Source organism: Leguminivora glycinivorella, chromosome 15 (genome assembly GCF_023078275.1).
Source record: "Leguminivora glycinivorella isolate SPB_JAAS2020 chromosome 15, LegGlyc_1.1, whole genome shotgun sequence".
NCBI classification, from domain to species: domain Eukaryota; kingdom Metazoa; phylum Arthropoda; class Insecta; order Lepidoptera; family Tortricidae; genus Leguminivora; species Leguminivora glycinivorella.
The window spans coordinates 18,039,515-18,057,343 of NC_062985.1; the positions used below are offsets into that span (position 1 = coordinate 18,039,515).

Below are 17,829 nucleotides of genomic sequence, written 5' to 3' on the forward strand. Positions count from 1 at the left end.
AGACTAACACAGGCGCCAGCCACCCGACCGTGTGTATCCGATGTCAGTGTCCCTCTTCTAGCCGCTTCCACTGGCCGATTTCGTAGAAATGCTATTTAGGATTGTAAGCGCATGCTTACATGTACAATGAAACATATACGATTGTGGAACCTCGGTAAATTGAACCTCGGTGAGACGAATCTTTGCCATGAAATAAAATTCCCTTGCGTTGAATGCCCAAAATCATAACTTTAAATTACTTAACCTCCTTAAGAAAAATGTAAACAATCTTTCGCTTCACAAATAATACGATTCCATGACCTCTACACTCAGAGCATTATTTCATATATCTGTGCCTCTACAACTGAAAAAATATATTTTTGCCCTCTTGAACTTGAACAAAATTAAACGGTCGTACTTACGAGGTTTGTTGTACTACCTCTAAAACTTGAAGTCATGTCATTATGAGTTTAAGAAGCTCTGTAACACCTTTCTAATACGATTTTTGATACGTTTAACCTCTTTACCGCCAACCCACTTTAAAATCAATAAAATCCTACAAGAACCTTCCTAAGTCGATGCCCTCTGTACGTCGTACCTTCCTTAAATTGATGTTACTCGCATTTCCTTCGAGACTCCTTCTATCGAGGTTTCACCATAACACCTTTCGAATGCGTAGGCCGAGATTTATCGGAGCAACTATCGAGTTATGTCCCATTGTATTGTCGGCGCTGCTCTGATTGCTAAAAAAGGCATAACTTTATAACAATTTCTTTGCAGTTACAGTATTTTATTCGAGAGACCTACAAGACCTATGGGGTTTTTCAATTGGACAATGTTAACATAGTGGGAGTTTTATTATAAACTTTTATTTAAAGACTTTCATTCGTCTTCACTTTTTAAGAAGAAAATGGAACCCACGCGAAATCGTCTTTTCATACTAACGTAGACCCAATCATCCCCCCCCCCCTCCTCCGCCTCTAACTTTTACCATAAGTTTGAAAAATATGAAAAAAAAAGTAGAACCTTATAAACACTTTTTAGGAAAATCATTTTAAACTTGATAGGTTGAACAGTTTTTGAATAACATACGATTTTGACGACCGGTTTGGCCTAGTCGGTAGTGACCCTGCCTGCTACACCGCGGTCCTGGGTTCGAATCCCAGTAAGGGCATTTATTTGTGTGATGATCACAGATATTTGTTCCTGGTTCCTGAGTCATAGATGTTTTCTATGTATATACCTACGTATTTGTATAAATTATATGTCGTTGGCTTAGTACCCATGACACAAGCCTTCTTGAGCTTACTGTGGGATTCAGTCAATATGTGTAAGAATGTCCTATTTATTTATTTAATATCTGGGCGACCGAGCTTCGCTCGGTTCTATTTTAATATATCACGTCTTTAGATAAAAAAAAACTCTTATAAATACAAAAACAAAAAAAAAGACAAAAAACAAAAACTTAATTTCTGGCCGGGATTCGAAACCCTGACACCTACGATCTATCTGCGTACATTAGACCGACCTCGTACGACTGAGCTAAGCGGAATCGATGCACGCGCGGCGAAATTAACGACCATATTTTACGTTTACTAACGCGAAAGAAAAACTCATGAAAACTCGAAAATTCGCGTTTTCCGGGATCTAAGGCTACGCTAGATCGATTTTTTACCCCCGAAAACTCCCACATAACAAATTTCACCGAAATCGTTAGAGCGGTTTCCGAGATCGTCGGTATATATAAATAAATAAATATCCAAGAATTGCTCGTTTAAAAGTATAAGATTTATACGGGAAACTACGGAAATCTACACTGAGCGTGGCCCGACACGCTTATGTCTTCTGTCCGTTTCTATCACCGATAGCTCCTAGTTTAATCGCTTTTGGGATCCAGTGCTTTAGAGAAATTCAACTAAACTCTGTCAAACAAGTCTGTCAGTAAATAAGAACAAAGAGAACTATATGCATCCTTTTCTTAAGGATGCTAGAGAAAAGGATACCTATAGTTTTCTCAGTTCTTATTTACTGACAGACTTGTTTGACAGATTATATTTATTTTCTTCTTTTACACTTAGGATGAGACGTCACAAATGTACAGGGTCAAAGATTTCTTTAAAGCAACATATTTAACAAAAACTCGTTTGCATAATTTCGTATTGTGATTTTGTTAAAAAGTTTACGAGTTTTCGATATGAATTTATAACAATATTCTAAGAAGCAGATGTTTTAAATATATTTGAATAGGTCGTGGAGGTTAATGGGGTGTCGTATTAAAATATAAGAATAAAATCCTAAGCTAGGTTTTAAACCGCAGAAACGGGCACTAAACGAGTTCCAAGAAACTTACACTAAGTCTCTGCCATGAGTTTATATTTTTTATTTACAGCCATATCATAAGTACCGCCAGGAGACGCTTCTGGTGACCAGAGGGCTGGCCAATACCTTGCTCAGCGGATCAGCATTGCTATCCAGCGGGGCAATGCGGCCAGCCCTCTGGGCACCTTACCCAACGAGCAAGACCTGGGCCAAATATTTCATTTATAAGTTTTATTGTAAGTGTTTGATATATTATTTTATATGTTGTTTATAAATAAAACGAATTATGAAGATAAAAAAAAGTAAATGGCCTATACATGAAATTTGAATCTGCTAATGTATCGTAACATTCGTAATTTTTACGATATCGCGAACAGATACCGAATAGTGACCTGTCCATTGTGTGTCATCAATAAATCATTTTCCTTTCTATTATTTTTCTTTTTTGTTCTTTTCTTTTTTTCTTTTCTTATCTTTTCTTTGGGCGTTTAAACATTATGCAACAGTCACATAAATAACTATTTTCTACTCCCGTACTGTTATTCGTGAGTTACAAGGTCGTGCATAGAACTTTAAAACCCTACATAAAAGATGTCAGGACAAGTCTATCTAGTCTATACCCTGAAAACATTTAGTAGCAGTAGCACGATATAGCTGTTACAGTTCAGTAAATACATTGCTACCAACTTAACAAACCAATTCGCAGAGTCGAGACTCCTTCGTTTTCTGCTGCGTTCATTGGCGACGCGTCGAATCGCATTTAAATGTATGAGAACTCGATTCAACACGGCTCGATTCGTCTTAGTGGCCAGTCTTCAAAGAACCATACCATAGACAGTTTTATTTTCATGTTTGCACTCAAACTGCATATTCAAAATGGTAGGCGGTCCACCTAGATAACTAAGATGACTGAAAGTAGGTATTTGTTAAATTTATAATTTTCTTTCAAAATAAGTGCTTGGTCGTAGAAAAAGTATTGTATGCAACGGTGTTTAACTGAGTCAAAAAATGCTCGTGGCGTCTTTATTAACAATTTTCGGCTTCGCCTCAAATTGTTACCCACGCCACGCCACTCACCTTTTTAGGGTTCCGTAGTCAACTAGGAACCCTTATAGTTTCGCCATGTCTGTCTGTCCGTCCGTCCGTCCGTCCGTCCGTCCGTCCGTCCGTCCGTCCGTCCGTCCGCGGATAATCTCAGTAACCGTTAGCACTACAAAGCTGAAATTTGGTACCAATATGTATATCAATCACGCCAACAAAGTGCAAAGATAAAAAATGGAAAAATATGTTTTATTAGGCTACCCCCCCTACATGTAAAGTGGGGGCTGATATTTTTTTTCGTTCCAACCCCAATTTGTGATATATTGTTGGATAGGTATTTAAAAATGAATAAGGGTTTACTGAGATCGTTTTTTGATAATATTAATATTTTCGGAAATAATCGCTCCTAAAGGAAAAAAAAGTGCGTCCCCCCCCTCTAACTTTTGAACCATATGTTTAAAAAATATGAAAAAAATCACAAAAGTAGAACTTTATAAGGAATTTCTAGGAAAATTGTTTTGAACTTGATAGGTTCAGTAGTTTTTGAGAAAAATACGGAAAACTACGGAACCCTACACTGAGCGTGATTAGAGTTTGCATTATCCGACGGGTTTTTAATATTCGAATAATTCGGATAATACAATTTTTATTATTCGAATATTCGAATAATCGGATAATTTCGGATAATTTATTAAATGGAACAAAATTAATGTTCCAGGTGCGTATAAGCGTGGAATTGATAACGGCTGAGATAGATGAGTGCCATAATGCAAAATTTACCTACATATTTTTTTTTATTTTTTGCGTAAATCAGCAAACTGTAATGATTAGTTAGGTGTTAGGTATAAGGAGAAGTTTTTCTGACAACACCTTTACCTTGGAAATGTATGGTAGAGAGGATGGCTTGTGTAGAGTGGAACGTGAAACAATATCATTGGATATGATGATGGTTATAGGTCTATACAGCGTTGCATATAATCCGATCCGATATCGGATGTAGGAAGGTTGTCAAAGGCAAAAATCAAAGACGGCGCCTTGAATGATTTCGAGAACGTATAGGAGTCGGTCCTTCGCTCCATATCGGATCGGATACTTATCTCATCTTAAATCTGCGGGGGCCCTTCCGGATACACTTCGACCCATCGGGATCTTTTGTGCAATTACCCCTTCGATCCTAAGATCTGAAGGCAGGTATTCAGGAGCTTCTCGACCATCTCCACGTATCGGATGATGAGGCTCATGGGTAGCTCTCTGAAGTCCTTTGGTACTAGGTAGCCTGCTCCAAAGTTCTTCATTCTTTGTCTGGCGAGGGTGTGACATTCACAAATTAGATGTCTGACGGTCTCTTCCTCTTCGCCACATATGCGACAATCAGTGTTGTCAGCGTGTCCCATCTTGGCCAAAATTCCTTTGATCCCGTAATGGCCTGTGAACACCCCCGTTATAATTTGGAGTTGTCTTTTGCCTAGCTTTCCTAGCTTTTTGCTCCATCCAGAGTCTACCCTCCGCATAAAGAGCTTTGAATGCTTCAGACCTACTAGGGCATCCCACTCTTTTTGGTGATTAGTCTTTGTTTGGTATTTCATAGCCGTTTTAATGGTTCCTTGTGAAAGGCCCACAAAAGGTTCCGGACCTATGAAGTTGTCTTCAGATCCGGCCTTGGCAAGTTCATCAGCATTTTCATTGCCAATGAAGTTTCGTGCCCCGGTATCCATACCAGTTGCACCTTGTTTTGCCTTCCAAGCTTGTTAAGAGCTTGGATGCCGTTTAATACCAGTCTAGAGTCACCTCTGGGCGATGTGAAGGCTTTGAGTGCCGCCTGACTGTCGCCGAGTATATAGATATTCTTCCCTTGGGTTTGTCTAACTACCTCTATATTCTCATGTAGTCATTTGCATAAATGCCTACGCCCGTACCAGATGCCATCTTGGACCGGATCGGATACTTAATATTAAAAGTTGAAAACTCTCTTCGTAGGCTCTAAACAAAAGCGTCCTGGTTAGGGTCTTAGAACAGGAATGAGCAAAGATATAGGGACTCGTGCAAAACAGAATAACCCAAAAAGAGAAGACCAATTAGACGAAGACACTTCCTATCCAGGTGTGGATCATTTTAGACCTTTGTTGCACAGTGGCTGGTACCAAATTACCAATGAAAGGTGAGAGGTGATAAATAAGTAAGTAAATTCTTTATTGTACCACCAACATAAAATATACAAGACATCAAATTTAGAAGGATGAAGAAGGAGGAGGTACAAAGGCGAAGTTATTTAAATATTTAAATCCTAAACGCCTCAAATTGCTCGGCACTCGGCAGCGATTTGATGGGTTTTAGTTTCCAAGCTGATCAGTAGATTGACTAAGATTTCAAAGTATAAATAGTAATTAGACCGATTTTTGTGTATGCATGTAACTTAGGACTTAAAAGGAAAATACCTTATATTTCTTAGTGAAGTGGAGGGAATTCTGGCGTACTAAATTGCTATGGAACTGGTAACAGCTAAATTCGGAGTGAGGCGCTAAATTTCAATTTCAATAAAACAAGGGACCAGGAAATCTAGGTATCAGTCTCCCTTATTAAGTACGGTTTCACAGATAACATCACGTTAGCTATTAGCAGTAATGAAAGTAGGTCGGGGAAACGTTTTCATATTAAAAAATAATAATTGAACGTTTTGGTGCTTTTCTAAATCATCCAATTAATAGAATTAATCGAATATTCGATAAGAACTGAGTGCGTGGGGTGACGGTGAGGCATTCTGCTTACTTCTTGTCCACGAAAGCTTCCTTTGTTTTGTAAATAAAATAAATCATTGCCTAGAAAGGCTAGAATGAAATAATATTAGTTTGATTTTAAAGATAAATAGGTGTTAACTTGTTAGCAATAACATTATCCGTATTAAGAATTGATCGAAATTGGTTTCAATGACGTCTATCTATTAAATATATTACTTATAAATAAAAAATAATGTTTATAGAAATTATCCGTTTATCCGGATAATTTCACTTGGATTATTCGAATATTTTCGGATAAAAATATTGGCGGATATTCGAATAATTCGGATATTCGAATATCCGGATTGCAAACCCTAAGCGTGATGGTCCGACACGCTCTTGGCCGGTTTTTTTACCTCTTTTAACCACCAGTTGCATAAAATACTATTAGGATGCGGTTGTTTACCAGAACTGAAATTGACATACATATTATTGTGACGTTTACGATATCAACCACAATATCAACATATTTTAAAGCTCATAGTAGACTTTTAATGTTTTCCATGTGTATTAATAATGCATTACTAAATTCTTAAAATTGAAGGAAATTACGTGTTGAACGTAACGATTTAAGAGTAATTAATATTGCATATTATTAATAGAAATTAAATATGCAGACAGATTTACATAATATTAAGATATTAATCTATATTCCTAGAATGTAGTCATAATAATTATTAAAAATATTATTTACTTAATAAGTAGCAGGTATAATAAAAGTGACGGTGTCATCCAAAACCAAAGATGTAATTAAAATAAGACATATGTATTTGGTGTCTTCTTATATTTTTCAAATCTCATTTTATAAGCCAGCCAAAAGTAGGCAATAAGAAATATAAATAACATCGTATTTAAAAGTTCCACTATAGCTTGAGCAGATTAATGTGCTCTGTCTACCCCGTTTGGGTTTATGTATATGATGTAGGTATTTAAGAGATTATTCGACCACTATTTTCATTTAGTAAACGTGAATCTGAATCAGTTAAAACTTGCGAGATTCTAAGATAGATAGTAAATGTCATTTGCTACCGGTTTTATATAAAGAATGTTTTAATAGCCCTGCCAAATTATGTGGGTCGAGAGGAGACCTTCAAATAATGGTGTTTCGTCTGAAAGAAGTTTATATTCAAAGGATTTGAACTATGGGTATTTGGAAAAAGTGGGCCATTTTTTTCAAAGTTGTCCACCCCACTTTTTTTGTAACATGGGTATTTTTTACGCGATTCATACTCAGAATCGAGAGCTCTTTCGATCCTGATAGGAGAAAAAGAATGTCTCAAGATTTCCATACATTTTTTCGATCCTTCCATTCCGTTACCGCCATACAAAATGTATGAAAAAATGGTAACGGAATGGGAAAAAACCTTGGGACACTTTTTTTCTCCTATTAGGACTGAAAGAGCTCGCGATTTTGAGTGGAAAACACATAAAAAATTCCAAATCCAAAAAAAAAGTGTGGTGGACAACTTTGAAAAAAATGGCCCAAGTGTTTGATTTCCTATCCTAGGATTTCAAATTTTTTACTATTTAAGTATAACAAAAAAATAGGTATCCAATTAAGGGCATAATATTTGGTAACGTTTTATTAAAAAAATATAGAGGAAAATATTTATAATATGATTGTAAAAAAGTTTGATCTTTGTATGGTTTTTTGGTAGACTTGAACGAACTGCCTCATACATATACACACTGTTTAAATTCAAGATTTTGGCAGATACATTTCAGAAGTCTTATTTTTAGCACAGAATATGTAATAGTACAACTAGTGAACTTTCGCTTTCTTAAATGTTGATTCCCTTTTTAGAGTACAAAAGTAGGTTTGAGAACCTACTTTTGTACTTTAAATTGTGAAAAAAAAATTGCAAAAATCCTTCCTTTTAAAACTCAAATGAATAATAAAACCTAAGTACATAAATGTTATTATAAAACTATATTCAACCTTGATAACAGGTGTTATATCAAGATTAAAATATTGCAACATTTGCGATACAACCTACACAGCAATCTACACACGCGTCCACAATAAATGTGTCCTTCCATTCCAAAAGGGTACCAATTCTTCATCAATTATAAGGTCGCATTTCTGTTAAAACATCTTTATTGCTCATGAAGTATACGGAACCTTTTTTTAATGAAAAGCACAAATTAATAATTGTGTCAATCCAAATGATTTCGATGAGCTTGCAACACATATAGCTATTATTGAAAATAACACCTTTAATTCATTAAATTATCGCATACTTGACCGTTCTCAAATAAACCTAAGTAAAGGAATATCTTTTTAACATTTCAACCGTATATTCATATGAATACGGTTAAAAGGAAATTAGCAATATTAAAATTTTGCATGTTTTGGTTTGTAGGCGTGCAATTATGTACGTAGACAATTGTCCGCCGGCTGAAGTAAATCGTACGATTTCTGTTAATTGGCCAATCAACGATGTGTTGACAGTATTTACCTTCACTTTTAATTTATAGCTTAGAATATATTATTGTATTGAATATATATTTTATATAGGCGTAGGGTTAGAGCCGGCGTAGCTTTATTTGACGTTCATATGCGCATTGTAATATGCCTACTTGAAAAATAAATATTTCATTTTAATTTTTTTGTATGTTATAATATTTTTATTTCATTGATTTTTTTTATGAAATAGGCAGCAAACGAGCAGACGAGCCGCCTGATGGGAAGCAGTCATCGCCGCCCATGGACATAAGCAACAACAGGGGAGTCACTTATGCGTTGCCGACCTTTGAGAACCCTAAATAACGGCTTCTTGAAGAACCCCATGTCATAGCGCAAGGGGTTGTTATTGTCTATGTCTATCTGGAGCCAGATTTTTTAATTAAAAGCGCACAAATGACGTTTCGTTGTTTTCTATAGACTTGAATTGAACAACGAAATTCTTTTTTTTTTTTATTATTATAAATGGGCTTACTCTTGACCACAGACTAGCCAAAGGCAAAGACCTACCGTCTTTTCTTTAAACGATCGCTAGAAATTGGGAATCTCACTAGATTCGATCGTTCTTCGTTGTTGTCTTGACCACTCGTTTTCAATTCTATTACTAGTAGTAGTAGTGGAAATATACTGAAGTGAAATTTAAAAAAGTTCAAGAATTCCTCTTTGTTCTTTGAATTGCATTTTTTGTAATTTGGCAATTTCTCACACCGGGTTACTTTTAATGCAAATTACTTACCTACTTCGCCACAATGTTGCGATCATAAACCAATGTACAAATTGACTACCCGAATTATATAATGTACGTAAATTTTACAAGATTAGTGTCATTGACAGACTGACACACCCATCGTGTATAAAAAAGGCTGTTTATTCACAGATGTTACTCAATGGGAACGGTAAACACTAAACGAGGAGAATGGCGACATGTTACGCGATTTAAGATGATACAGGACCGGTCAATTCTCCATACAAACGCTTTCGACTATTTCCTCCCTGGTTTTTGAAGATAGAGCAATGATTTTTTCAACACAGATTTTTTTTATCTGTGTCGGACCGTTTTGATTTTTTTGATATTTTTATTTTTAAAGACACTAGAGCCAATCAATAATTTCAAAAACGGCCTTTTTCATTATGGCGCACAAAAAAGGTGTGATACTCAAGATTGGTAACAATTAGCCAAAAAAAATAAACGGTCCGACACAGATTATTTCATTGTTATTCAGATTCTCAAATTTCGTTACGATTGATTAAGTTTTGAAGGAGGAAAGAGTCGAGAGCGGAACCTCGATTCTAAAGATTTTTTCGCAATACCTTTTAATTGAGTTGTTCTTAATGGACAATTTTTTTTTCGATAAATCTAGTTAATACCACTGATGACACTTGAAAGGGGCGTTCATTTCCGTTTTAGCATTTTTGCTCCTGTAGCGTCTTAAAGGTCTGACTCACCTGTGGGTCTAAAAGTTGCTTATCGGCATCGAAACGCAGCCTGGCTCTGTTGCGCCACGAAGAGAGACAGAGAGAGCTAGCTGGCCAGCTTATGAAGCGTACGTACGCGAAGCGAAGGCAAAGCTACCCTGTTGGACTTTTATATTCGTACCAAACAGGGAAGCGACCTCAAACATAGTCCGAGGTGGGTAGGTTCCCTAGCTTTTACTCGGTTTGATAGAAACAAAAAAATATAAAAATATAGGTTCTTTAATACACGGGAAAGAAGGTGGGGAAAGACCACGTCCTTTTTTTTATACCACTCCTGATGGAAAGTGGTCACCGTAACTTATGGACGCCTGCAACTCAAGGATGCGCGTTGCCGACCCATTAGAAACTTGTGCACCTTTTTTGAAGAACCCCATACTGTAGTTCATCGGGAATACCTCGGCAGGGAGCTCATTCCACAGCCGGAGCGTCCGCGGGAGGAAATGCCTCTGAAACCGCACGGTACGCGACCATTTAGGCTGCAAGGTGTGTGGATGAGCGCCCTGTCGATGGCGAGCGGTGCGATGATGAAAAGTGGACGTTGGCATCATGTCAAACAGTTTCTCAGAACACTTGGTGGTAACTAGTGCTATAAAACCCGCTATTTCCAAGATGTAATTTCAGTCTGTAATGTTCGGAGTGAAAACAAAAAAAAATGCTATCATTATCAGATCAGCAGCAGGTGTGTGAGTGCCTTAAGGCCATTAATTGAGTCGCTCAATAAAGGTGTTAACAAGATTGTCACCCGTGCAATTTGCATTCACGTAACTTTGTAGCGAGTCACAGTTTATTCGAACAGTAGTGCAGCTAAACATATTAAAATAATTATGCTTTTATTTGCTTTTTTTCGTACTTCGTTCTGCTTCGTATTTACTATTCTTAGTTTATATTTTTAGTAAATTAATAGCTTGAGGACAATCTTCATTTTTATTATCGTTGGCCTCTTTTTGTGTTTGTACACATACAAATGAGAAAATGAGACTATGTACATAACAATCGGTCTTTACGCGCGTATACGTAAAATACCAAAAACATTGTTACTTTTTGTGCTATTTATTACAGGTTATATTCTTGATTTTTTACCTATCTAAATTGATTAGAATACAGCTGAAACGTGTTTGTGAATACACGAGAAGAACATTGCAGTGACAGGTTGCCAGCCTACGCCACAATTTAACCCATATCCCATAGTCGCCTTCTACGACACCCACGGGAAGAAAGGGGGTGGTGAAATTCTTAACCCGTCACCACACAGGCGCATGCATGTCACAATTTCGTTTTCTTTCAACCCCTTATTTGCCAAGAGTGGCACTGAAGATTTAGTAGTTTCATGTGTTCTGCCTACCCCTTTATGGGATACAGGCGTGATTGTATGTATGTATGTATGTATGTAGAAAATATAATGCTGACCTACTGTTTTATCTTGACTGCGTGCGCGCACGCCACACGCCGGACATGTCCACCGTGTTGTCTGCACTCTGCACATATTACTTTACACCATGTTTAATGTATCGTTTAATCATTTTTCGCTTTTTAAATCGCAATATGATTTTTTGATTTTTTATAAACGCATTTTGCATTGACAAATTTTAGTTGTAATTCGACATTTGGAGACCTTTTACATTTCTAATTTATTATAGTAGCTTTATACCTTTGTTACAATTAACATTATCATTTGTAATTTCAATTATATTTTCAATCTATATTATATTGACGTGTATAAGTGGCTATTTGGCCCTGTGTATTGATGTATTTGTCAAAATGGTTAGCCATTTTTCCTTGCAATTTATTATATTTATTACTGACTTACTATTATATCTTGACTGTGCACCGGAAATGTCCACCGTCGGCTTGTCTACACATATTGCTTTACACGATGTTTAATGTATCGGTTTATTTTCGCTAATTACCTACATGTAAACAGTTTTTAATTGCAAATCCGTTCTAAATGAGCACAGACTGTTGGTCGCCACGTGTTCAAGTAAAAACCGGCCAAGAGCGTGTCGGGCCACGCTCAGTGTAGGGTTCCGTAGTTTTTCGTATTTTTCTCAAAAACTACTGAACCTATCAAGTTCAAAACAATTTTCCTAGAAATTCTTTATAAAGTTCTACTTTTGTGATTTTTTTCATATTTTTTAATCATATGGTTCAAAAGTTAGAGGGGGGGGGGACGCACTTTTTTTCCTTTAGGAGCGATTATTTCCGAAAATATTAATATTATCAAAAAACGATCTTAGTAAACCCTTATTCATTTTTAAATACCTATCCAACAATATATCACACGTTGGGGTTGGAATGAAAAAAATATCAGCCCCCACTTTACATGTAGGGGGGGTACCCTAATAAAACATTTTTTTCCATTTTTTATTTTTGCACTTTGTTGGCGTGATTGATATACATATTGGTACAAAATTTCAGCTTTCTAGTGCTTACGGTTACTGAGATTATCCGCGGACGGACGGACGGACGGACGGACAGACAGACATGGCGAAACTATAAGGGTTCCTAGTTGACTACGGAACCCTAAAAAACTAATGTGAGAGTATAATGGTGTCTTTTTAAAGAAATGTTCATAAGTTTCATAACTCTGACATTTGTCCTTTTCTGTTTCTGTCTGTTTGTTTTGACATATACATCTGTTTAAAAAAGAAATATTGTATTGTATCAAAGCGTGGATAAGTTTTGTGAGTAGAGGTATGTCACGATAATTTGTTTTTCACCACACCAACTGGTAAAGGCTTTCTTTGCTATTCGAAAACAGATAGCAAAATTGCATTTTATCCACAAGGGGGCAAAGTAATTTCATACAAATTTTAACACGATGTCTTAATCTGGCTGCTAGACTTTACCTATAAATGATTATTTTGAATCATAAATATTGAATAAATTGATGGATTTGATTTATTTTGATGTTTTATAGTCAGTATTTTGTTCGTGTTGGTGTGGTGAAAATTTTTGTGTTTCACTCGGTGGCAAAGTTTGTTTAACCTTCGTGCCTTGATACCCTCGCAACGCTCAAGATTCCACTTTTTGAACCACTCGCTACGCTCGCGGTTCAATATTGGAATCTTTCGCTTGCTCAGGTATCAATATTGGCACGTGCGGTTAAACAACTACTTTGCCCCCTTGTAAAACAAATAACTATTTTTTTATATATATATATATATACGAACATCTTTTCTTTCTATCTCCCGGCAGGCAATGAAGTTAGTTTGTAACGAAAACATTATCCCGTTTATTTGTCTAGTAATTGTATAAAGACAACACAAACTAGAGATACATAGGTATATTCATTTTGGAATAAATTCAAAATGGAATTCCCCGTGTGGTGACGGGTTAAGAATTTCACCACCCCCTTTCTTCCCGTGGGTATCGTAGAAGGCGACTGTGGGATATGGGTTAAATAGTGACGTAGGCGAGAGGCTGGCAACCTGTCACTGCAATGTCACATTTTCGATTTCTTTCCACCCCTTTTTGCCAAGAGTGGCACTGAAACTTGAGTAGTTTCATGTGCTCTGCTTACCCCTTCATGGGATACAGGCGTGATAGTATGTATGTATGGAATTATACCGTCTCGGGTGAGACACGGGGTGTAGTGACTACCGCTCATGAACACCCGAAACACCAAAAGGTTGATGTGCAGTGCTGGCCTTTAAATACATTATTTATGGTAAATTCCTTAAAAGTAATAACTTAGAAATATTAATGCAGTGTCACTTTAATTATTTACCCACTAATACCAACGCTCACATTATTGTCACTATACTTTTCCGAGGCGTTGAAATGCTAATGTCCGATTTTTTGCAGTAAAAGAGTCCGTGTAGGCGAAGCAGGGATACATAAATCTGTCCGTTGGAGAAAATAGTGAAACGTGCATCGTACTGCGCTATTTTAAATGTCGTGGGCGGCCGAAGTGTTGCCGAGGAGATATAGGGCTCGCTGACTCACAATTTGCCATCTATTGTTGACAGTTCGCAACTTATTGCTAGCCCCTAGTGTAAATGTAGTAGATACAAAGCTCGGCACAAAAAAGTATAACATTTTTTTTTATATTAGCTTACTTTTCTCATACAGAACTAAGTGTTAATAATAGTTGCCACGTGCAGGTTTACATAGGCGGCCCTTATTATAGTACAGATACACACACACTTTCTCATTTATATAATACTAGCTTTTGCCCGCGGCTCTGCTCGCATTAAATTCGAAAATTGCGGAATACTGGGGACGCTATTGCTATGTCTTGTATGGGAACCCTGCATTTTATGATTAAGCACTGAGACTTGGCACAGTTGTTTATTGGGTAGCCCTGAGTAGATAAAGATCGGGAGGCATCGAGAGCCCCCCTTAATTTAGGAGGGAGGAGGGGGGAAGGCTGGCGCCTGCGCGCTTCCTTTGAAACCATATTTCTCTAAAACTATACAAAATAGAGATGCGATATATCATTTTCGGATAAATGAAGGACAAGGAATTCATTTTTTGAACAAAAAAAATGTATTTTAGAACAAAAATACAAAATAAAATGGGAAAATCTGAAAACGAGATTTTTTTTTATACATATTATTGCACATTTTATGAAAACTGTAATGGTTTTTTCTAAATAAAAAATATTATTTAATAGCTACATTTATCTAGTTTTAGAAAATGTATAATTTGTTGTAGAAATATATTATACGACGAGTGATAAAAAATAATTTACATCGCCCGATAGGGTGATTTGAATGCTCATTTCAATAAGTTTTGTCAATGATTTCAGGTATAATCACTATTTTTAACACACGAAAGCCGTAATCATTGTATTATATGGCTATTTTAGTGATTAATGTACTTAAAATAAAAAAATACAAATACAAAAATAAAAAAAAAATGTGATAACTTTTTTATAACATTATCCTATTATGTTCTTTCTATACAATATATATCTAAAAGCAATAAATATGAATGAAAAGCCACATTTATGTAGTTTATAAAAATAATTAGTTTGTTATATAAATATATTACGAAACGCGAGATAAAAAATAATGAAAGTGACGTGGCAGGGCGATCTTGATGTACGGTACGGGTCAGCTTGTATGATTCGATGAGGTGAGGTACTCAAAGCTCTCAAAAAGTGTAGTTATTTAGAGTACTTCAAATTAAACAACATACTCCTAATATAGTCTGAATTTAACTATTTATATTACATGAAATGATCGATTGATATGATAGGTCAGATATATACATCTGATCCTAATACATCTTGTGAAATAGTAGTTATCTATATGATTTGCATAATTTATGGATAATTCTTACTTGACATATTTATTATTCCAGATCTACGTCCTGTACTTTGGTTAACGAGTGCCGAAAATATTTATTAACCAAAAAAGACCGTCAAATTAACAGCATTTCACCGACAAAAGCTGCCTTGCACCATTTTTGTAAGGGTTATAGGTATATCAAGGTGTCCATTTATGGGGTCAACTAAACCCAATTCAAAATTTGCCATTAGTTGCTACTTGTGGCTGGACGAAAGTCTGTAACAATTGGGATTTGGGAGCCTACTTGCCCGCAACGTTACCTGTTGCTGCAGAAACATGCCTCGAAATTGTCGGATGCAGGTGTAAAAAACAGTGCCGCGTAAGATGCAATCGTAAAAAAAGACTTTTTAAATTAAATGTTCGGAGCTGATGTGCTTATGCAGTGGATGTTGTGATATATACATAATTAAATTCAGACTATTCATGTTGTTTTATTTGAATAACTCAAAATAGCTACACTTTTTGAGAGCCTTGAGTACTAGCCCCGATACACATTTTTCGTCTAGTCAGACCATTTTTTGAGGTTCTCCTTTGTACAAAAGCAATGTCTTAGTTCAAAAATCATTAATGGTTAATGCTAATACGAATCTAGTTTATTTTTTATGGCACTATTGCGCAATAACTAACTATCATTGATACTGAAAGGAAGAATATAACGATTTTTATTTTATCTTTTATGGATGGGTAAAACCGATTTAAGGGGGCCCAAAGGAAGTAACTAAATTCTGATAGTAAACTAAAAAATCTTCAAGCCTATGCATGCAGAACTGCTTTAGGAGAGGAGAACGTGATTAAGACATTTTTTTTGCAATATAAGTCACATGCAATTTTATTTTACAATCAAAATAAACTATATTATAGGACTTTTACAATTTTATGTACTGGGTCGTGATATACCTACATGTGTAAACGTTATTAGAATAAGTATATTTCTGTATTACTAGACGAACTCCACTGCATAGCGGGTAGTACCTTTACCTCACCTCATCGAATAATGCAAGCTGACCCGTACATTAAAATTTTCATTTTCATTATTTTTTATCTCGCGTTTCGTAATATATTTATATAACAAACTATATATTTTTATAAACTGCATAAATGTGGCTTTTTATTGATATTTATTGCTATTAGATATATATTGTTTAGAAAGAACAAAATAGGATAATGTTAAAAAAAAAATCACATTTTTAATATTTTTTAAAATTTTTGTATTTTTTTTTATTTTAAGTACATTAATCACTAAAATAGCCATAAACTACAATGATTACGGCTTTCGTGTGTTAAAAATAGTGATTATACCTGAAATCATTGACAAAACTTATTGAAATGAGCATTCAAATCACCCTATCGGGTGATGTAAATTATTTTTTATCACTAGTCCTATAATATATTTCTATAACAAATTATACATTTTCTAAAACTAGATAAATGTAGCTAATAAATAATATTTTTTTATTTAGAAAAAACCATTGCAGTTTTCATAAAATGTGCAATAATATGTATAAAAAAAAATCTCGTTTTCAGATTTTCCCATTTTATTTTGTATTTTTGTTCTAAAATACATTTTTTTTTGTTCTAAAAATGAATTCCTCATCTTTTATTTATCCGAAAATGATATATTGCATGCCCTATTTTGTATAGTTTTAGAGAAATATGGTTTCAAAGGAAGCGCGGCGGCGCCAGCCTTCCCCCCCTCTTCCCTCCTAAATTAAGGGGGGCTCTCAATGCCTCCCGATCTTTATCTACTCAGGGCCACCCAAGGAACAACCTGTGCCAAGTCTCAGTGCTTAATCATAAAATGCAGGGTGTTGTGCAATAGCGTCCCCAGTAGAATGCTACATACGAACTCACTCCCCATTTTAGGGAAGAGGGATGTTAGAAAGAGACAAAAAGTATGTCACTCTCCATCCCTTCAACTATCTGCACTTAGAAAATCACGTCCAGTCATCGCTTCGTTTTGCCCTGAAAGACGGACAAACAAACAGACACACACACTTTCTCATTTATAATATTAGTATGAATACACGTGCGCTCTCAATTTATTCAACGTGGATCCCGCATAAATATGTATTAGGTGTAATAACAATTTTTATACATACATACATACATACAATCACGCCTGTATCCCATAAAGGGGTAGGCAGAGCACATGAAACTACTAAAGCTGCAGTGCCACTCTTGGCAAGTAAGGGGTTGAAAGAAAATGAAACTGTGACATTGCAGTGACAGGTTGCCAGCCTCTCGCCTACGCCACAATTTAACCCATATCCCACAGTCGCCTTCTACGACACCCACGGGAAGAAAGGGGGTGGTGAAATTCTTAACCCGTCACCACACAGGCAACACAACAATTTTCACAGACAATTTTTATGTTAATCTTAATTTGGCCTGTTCGCAGAAACTGTTGGTTACTTAACGTTTTTGCTCATCAGCGATGAATAGGTACCTACGTATATAATTGTATTGTGAAGGGTATAATTCA

General features: G+C 35.9%; 1 protein-coding gene across 1 annotated transcript in view; it reads right to left on the reverse strand.

Moving 5' to 3' along the window:
- Positions 1-17,829, reverse strand: part of LOC125233742 (A disintegrin and metalloproteinase with thrombospondin motifs 7) — a 215,703-nt gene that overhangs the window by 156,299 nt on the left and 41,575 nt on the right. The gene's annotated exons all lie outside the window — the stretch shown is intronic.